The sequence below is a fragment of the Colobus angolensis genome, unplaced genomic scaffold (assembly GCF_000951035.1).
Source record: "Colobus angolensis palliatus isolate OR3802 unplaced genomic scaffold, Cang.pa_1.0 Scaffold310, whole genome shotgun sequence".
Lineage (NCBI taxonomy): Eukaryota > Metazoa > Chordata > Mammalia > Primates > Cercopithecidae > Colobus > Colobus angolensis.
In genome coordinates, this window is record NW_012116378.1 from 2027073 (window position 1) to 2033431 (window position 6359).

The window sequence follows — 6359 nt, forward strand, 5'->3', positions numbered from 1 at the left end:
ACATTGACTGTACTTACAGGCTGCATTTCCTTGGAAAAATTACTGAATTTCCCCCAGCTTGAATTTCTATAGTTATTACTTATAAAATAAGGACACTTAACGGCAGTTACTCTTTTTGATGCTCATGTTTTCATCATAGATTAGTAGGAGCCTCTTTAAGCTGGTTCTAGTTTCCTTCTGAAATGACCCTATTTATCTTTGAAATCTTCTTTGATTTCTGGCACTACATGGTGTTACAGGCTCATCTTGTATCTTCTCTTCCACTACACCAGACTTTGAGTTGGCTATCTCTCCAAGGAACAGTAGTACCTTTCAGTGGGGGAATGAAATTAGAGGCCAAAATCTAGGGACTTGGGCACTTATTTCTACCAGAATGCTGTTGCTCCTAGGTCATTTTAGTTAACAGAGCCAGAAAATACATATTTTTAAACTTGTGAGCTCATATTAATATTTCCAACTCAAGTGAACAGTACTGTTGGTTTTTTTTTTTTTTTGCTTCTTTTGTTTTATAATCATAACTTTGTTCTCTTACATGGAAAATCTTTTTACATAAAACTATTAACATGATTACTTCTTGTCTCTATATTTAAAAATGAAGAAAATATTTCAAAGTAACAATGTAAGTATTTCCACAAAAAATAAAACAATGGGATGAATGCTAACAAGAACAACAGCAAACTACTAATTGAAAACTACCAAGCTCACACAGTTGTAATGAGGAGTAAATGACCTCCTATGTCAATTTCCCAGAACCTAAGACACAGTCAGTACTCAATAAGTTAGTCTTCTACTCCTCCCATTCCCAACTCTGTCTCAATCAAATCTTTCCTTAGTGGTCCTTTCACTATTGGATAAAGCCTAAACACAACCTGGCATTTTAGCCTTCTCCAAAGATACTTCTATCTGCTTTTCCTCATCCCAAACTGCTCCCTGTGCTCTTGTTCAAATGTCTTCAGTCCTTTCGAAATGCTGTATGTACTTTTGCTTTTGAGTTTGGCTTGTAGTGTTCTATTTACCTCCTTTCTTCTCTCCCTTCCAAATGCATCATCTATTCCTTTCCTTTTGAATTGGAATGACTGCTTTAACAGACATTAAATTCATATATGTGTGTGTGTGTGTGTGCACATGCATGTGTGTATGTGTGTGTATATACACATGCTATATATATTTGGATCTCTTTCTGGATTTTCTATTCTATTATACTGATCTCTTTGTCTTTTGTCATGTTAATGCCACACTCTTTCATTATAGTAACTTTATTATGTGTTTTAAAGCATTATTAAGCAAATCTTCATTATTACATTTTAAAATTTTCTTGCAATTTTCATGAAACTTTGCAATCAGTTTTGATCTGATTCAACCTCCCAACCCTCTATCAAGAAAAAAAAAGAAAAAAAGTCCCACATTCCAAATAACTTTGCTTGGACTTTTATGGAAATAGTATTAACCAGTGGATTGGCTTTTTTGTGACCTTAAGTCTTCCCAGAATGGAATTCTTGCTGTAGAAAATCTTGTTTTAATTTTTTTAATATAATTTTATGGTTATCTTCATGTAGGTTCTGTACTTGCTTTTAAAATGTATTTTGAAGTATTTTGTAGTTTTTCTTGCTATTATATTTTTCTTTCAATTTCCACTTTAATTGGTGTTTTTAAAACTACTGTTATTTAAAATAATAAAACTATTATTTTAGAATATTTTTACATTTACAGAAAGGTTACAAAGATGGTACAGAGAGAGTTTCCATATACTCTGCATCCAGTTTCCCCTAATATTGACATCTGACATTAGCATGGTATTATTTTCAAAAGTAACAAATCAACATTGAAACATTAAAACTAAAACCCATTGTTTATTATGTTTCTTTAATCTTTACCTAATGTCCTTTTTATGACCCAAGATCTCATCCAAGATACCCCATTGTATTTAGTTTTCATGTCTCTTTGGCCTCCTCTTGGCTGTGATGGTTTTTCAGACTTCCCTTATTTTTGATGACCTTGACGGGTATTTTCTAGAATTTCCCTCTATTCAGATTCATCTGGATGTTTCTCATAATTAGCTGGGGCTGTGGGTTATTGGGAGAAAGACCACGGATTGACATACCCTTCTCATCACATTATATCAGTGGCACATACTACCAATGTGACTTTGCAGTGTAGGTATTGAGCTTGATCACCTGATTGAGTAGTGTTTGTCAGGTTTCTCCACTGCTAAGTTATTCTGTCTTTTGGCCCTTTCCATACTACTTTCTTTGGAAGGAAGTCACTAAGCATAGATCATATTTAAGAAGCGGGAATATCTTCTACCCCCCAGGGACAGAAGATCTACGTGAATTATTTGGAAATCTTCTGCATGTAAGATTTGTCTGTTCTCCCATGTATTTATTTATTCAATTATTTATTTATATCAGTATGGACTCATGGACATTTATTTTATACTTTTGGTTATAATCCAATACTGTTTGGATTGTATTCAATTATTTATTCATAACAGTTTGGACTCATGGATATTTATTTTGTACTCCTTTGTACAAAATAACATTGTACTCCAATGCTACTTTATTTATTTTGTTGCTCAAATTGTCCTAGCTGTGGCCATTTGGAGCTCCTTCACTTGGCTCCTGTGTCCCTTTGGCATACTCTCATGATTGTGATTGTTTGTTTGTTTAGCACTTCTTTACTTCTAGCACTACAAGATGTGCCAGGCTCATTTTGTGTGTTTCCTGCACCAGCTTTAGGCTTAGCCATCTCTCCAAAACTCCCTAATTTCTTTTATTTGAGAACGATATTAGAAACCAAGATCTGGGTGCTAAATTGGATTTTTACTAGTAGGTGCTTTCATCTGGCAGAGCTAGGAAATATATGTTTGCAAAGTAAGCCATGTATATGCACATATCTGTAAATATTTCTATATGTGAACATTTGTTTCCACATTAAGCCAAACATAAATAGCTATTGATTTTTGGCAGTATCTATTAATTTTAAAATGGACATATACTTTACCCAATACTGCTAATTTGGAGACATTTCTACAGAAATAAAATTAAAAATAGCTGTATATATAGAGCAAGGGATGTTTATTGTAGCATTGTTTGTGGAAGAAATTACTAGAAATTATTGTTCATGGAAATTTATTACTAGAAATAGCCAAAGTACCTATAAAAGTGTGAACATTTAAATAAATTATTGTATATTCATACTGCAAAGCATTAGGTAACCATTAAAATATAATTAATCATTTTATGTATTAATCAGAAATATATCAAAGATTTTTTGGTAAATGATAGAAGCAAACTGTGGAGTAATAGAGTCCTATTTTTTTTAAAGTTTTAAAAAGTTTTTTTTTTTTTTAATGTAGGTACATGGTACAATGGGCCCGAGAAAGATGTAGAGAGAGATGTAGAAAAATGTATACCAGACTGTTAACAAAATTGTGGGATTTGGAAGGACTCAGAATATTATTTTAAAATCTATATACCTTAATATTATATGCTTCCTATGATGATCACACTTTACCATTTCAATCATACACAAGAAAATATGGAGGCATGGATTTGGACTTACGTAGACAAGGTGCTTGAATATTATTCCACTTTAATTTGCATACTGTAAGCTCTATATGTTGTTACAAATTATCTTCTGGGGCTATGATTTGGGTAAACATACAAGATAGAACATAACTTCATTATTAGAATCATGAAAATCACAATGGCATTTGAGAACCTTGTTTCAAATATGTGTTACTGTCTGCTAAAAAGATACCACATTGTAGTCTGGTGATAGTTAATATTTCAATCACATAAAAATGTTTATTTATAAATAATTTGTATCTCCCTATTCAATAAAAAGAAATATGCTTTTTTTCAGATTCTTAAGTTGGTGAACAAGTCCTCCTCTTTTATTCCCAGGTCTGATCTAAGGACTCCTTGTTTTCACTTTTCTCCCCTGTGAAATACCAGAAAGAGAGATGAGGTAGCTAATTCAGCATTTATGAGTTGGAGACACAATTTCACCACATTAGGCAGTGCAACTGAAATATTCCCAGCACCTCTCCTGGACACCAACAGGGCTGCTGGACATTGGTGGCAGGAGTGTGCTGATTTATTCTCAGGTTAAACACAACTGCTTCTCCTCCTCTCTTTCTCAATATTGCCCTGTGATAAATTACCAGATCTTCTCAGAAGTAAAGAGGAAAACAGGCACAAGGATGACAAGGAGACTGTGTTCGATTTCTTGTAGGAAATATTTTTCAGGTCCAATATAAGTATTTTATTGAAAACTTGAAGTTTGTTTATACTTTCAATTTTATTATTTTTATTAAGTAGTAAATGCTATATTTCTAAAAATACTAATAAGCACTTAATTAGGATATTAAAAAGTAAACCTCCAATAGTTTAAATGTAGATAACTAATATTAGTGATTTAGGATAAGGGGGTGGTTATAGTTCTAGAATATTTTTTAAAGCTCTTGCAGGTAATATTTTAGAGAAAAATCTTTAATCTGATATAGCCTGTTCTATTCATCCTCAATGAACATTTAGTTGGTAGTTTCACATAGTCCCCTTTATGATGGTATTGCCAACTCCTTTCAGTTGGAGATAGCATAGCACAGTGAAAATTGCATGCAGTGCAAACTGTGGTGGTATCAGTTCTGGATTTGAATCTAGCCTCAGTCAAGTTTTTCAATACCGCAGAAACTTGTGTTTTTCTCTCTGAAATGAAAATGAAAACACTGCCTTGAGGATTAAATTAGGTAATACACAAAGCAGCTAGAGTGCCTATTTAACAAATGATAGTCATTGATGTACATATGCAACAATTTCATAGCTCTCTGCTTGTAAATAGTGAGCCAATGAATAGAAGCAGTAACCTATCTGCTTAAATGAGGAGAAAATGAGGTGATGATGCAGGGTAGGTGAGCCCCCAAATTGGGGCTTAGCCTAGGAGGGTTCTTGGCTATGTCCAGGAAAGAATTCAAGGGTAAACCAGTTGTGTTAGACAGTAACTTTTATTGAAGCTGCAAAGTACAGCAGCAGCAGAGGTACTGCTTCTTGCAGAGCAGGGCCATCCCATAGGCAGTGTGCCCAGAGTAGAAGCTTGGAGGCAGTTCTGTAGTCATATTTATACCCACTTTTAATTATATGCAAAATAAGGGGCAGATTATGCAGAAATTTCTAGAAAGGGGGTGGTAACTTCCAGGTCATTGGGTTATTGCCATGGAAGGGGGTGGTAACAACTGGGTGTTGACATGGCAATGGTAAGCTGATGTGGCACACTGTGGGCATGTCTTGTGGAAAGCTGCTTCCACTCGTCCCTGTTTTAGCTAGTCCTCAATTTTGTCTGGGGTCTGAGAGCCCCACCTCCAGAGTCAAGTCCCACCTCCTACCTCAATTCAGAGCTGTGCAAAGGAAATTAAGAACGTGATTTTGAATTAAAATGGATGTTAGATAAAGAATCCAACTCCCTGAAACACATTTAATTATTATAGCCTAATATTACAAGGGAAAATGTCAGTATTTAAATGAGCCCTCAAATGTATCATGGAACTGCCTTGTAGGATGAATCATTTATGACTATGGTTCATATTTTATTTTACCAAACCAGAATAGGTTTTCCTCCAGAAGTTTCAGAGCAAATATATCCTTCTCAACATTAATCACATTGTCTCCAATTAAACTTTGATTGTTGCCAATTCACAGGAAATTTGGTTTGAAGAAAGCATTTATAATTTGGGGATATCATTCATTGGAATGCCACAGAAGTAGAACACAGATTAAAGAAACACTTTCCAAACCAATGTCTGGATTTTGTTTGGAATTATCCTCAAAACCCCAATTCTGAAGCTTAACTAGGAATATCAAATGACTTTCCATGTCAGTTATCCCTCCTATCCCCTACTTGTCCCTCCTTTCTGCTGAATAATTTTTCCCTCTTAACTATGGCATTATGCATTCAACTGAGCTACCATGAAAGTAAAGCATACTGAAAACCCACGCAATGTCAGAAGTGGAAAATTAGCTAATATTTTCAATTGTGTTATAAAAAGATATGGACTATACATTGTAGTCCATTCATGTTGCTTCCTTTTGGAAGATCTTACCTAGCACTGACACATTAAGCCAGCTGTATCTGCCCAGAGTTGGAAATGTTACAGATTTCAAGAGGCAGTTCCTTGTGCTTATATTTGGAAGGCAAGCTCCTTTGTGTGGTGTCCCACCCCACCCTGTTATTGGTATGAAGCTATATATTTCAAAATGTCTTGCTTATGAATACCAGACAGAAAAAGCACCCATGCAAGCATTTAAAGAGAGGGAAAAAGGACTAAACTGGATGAAGAGAAGCATAAATGAATTTTGGAAACT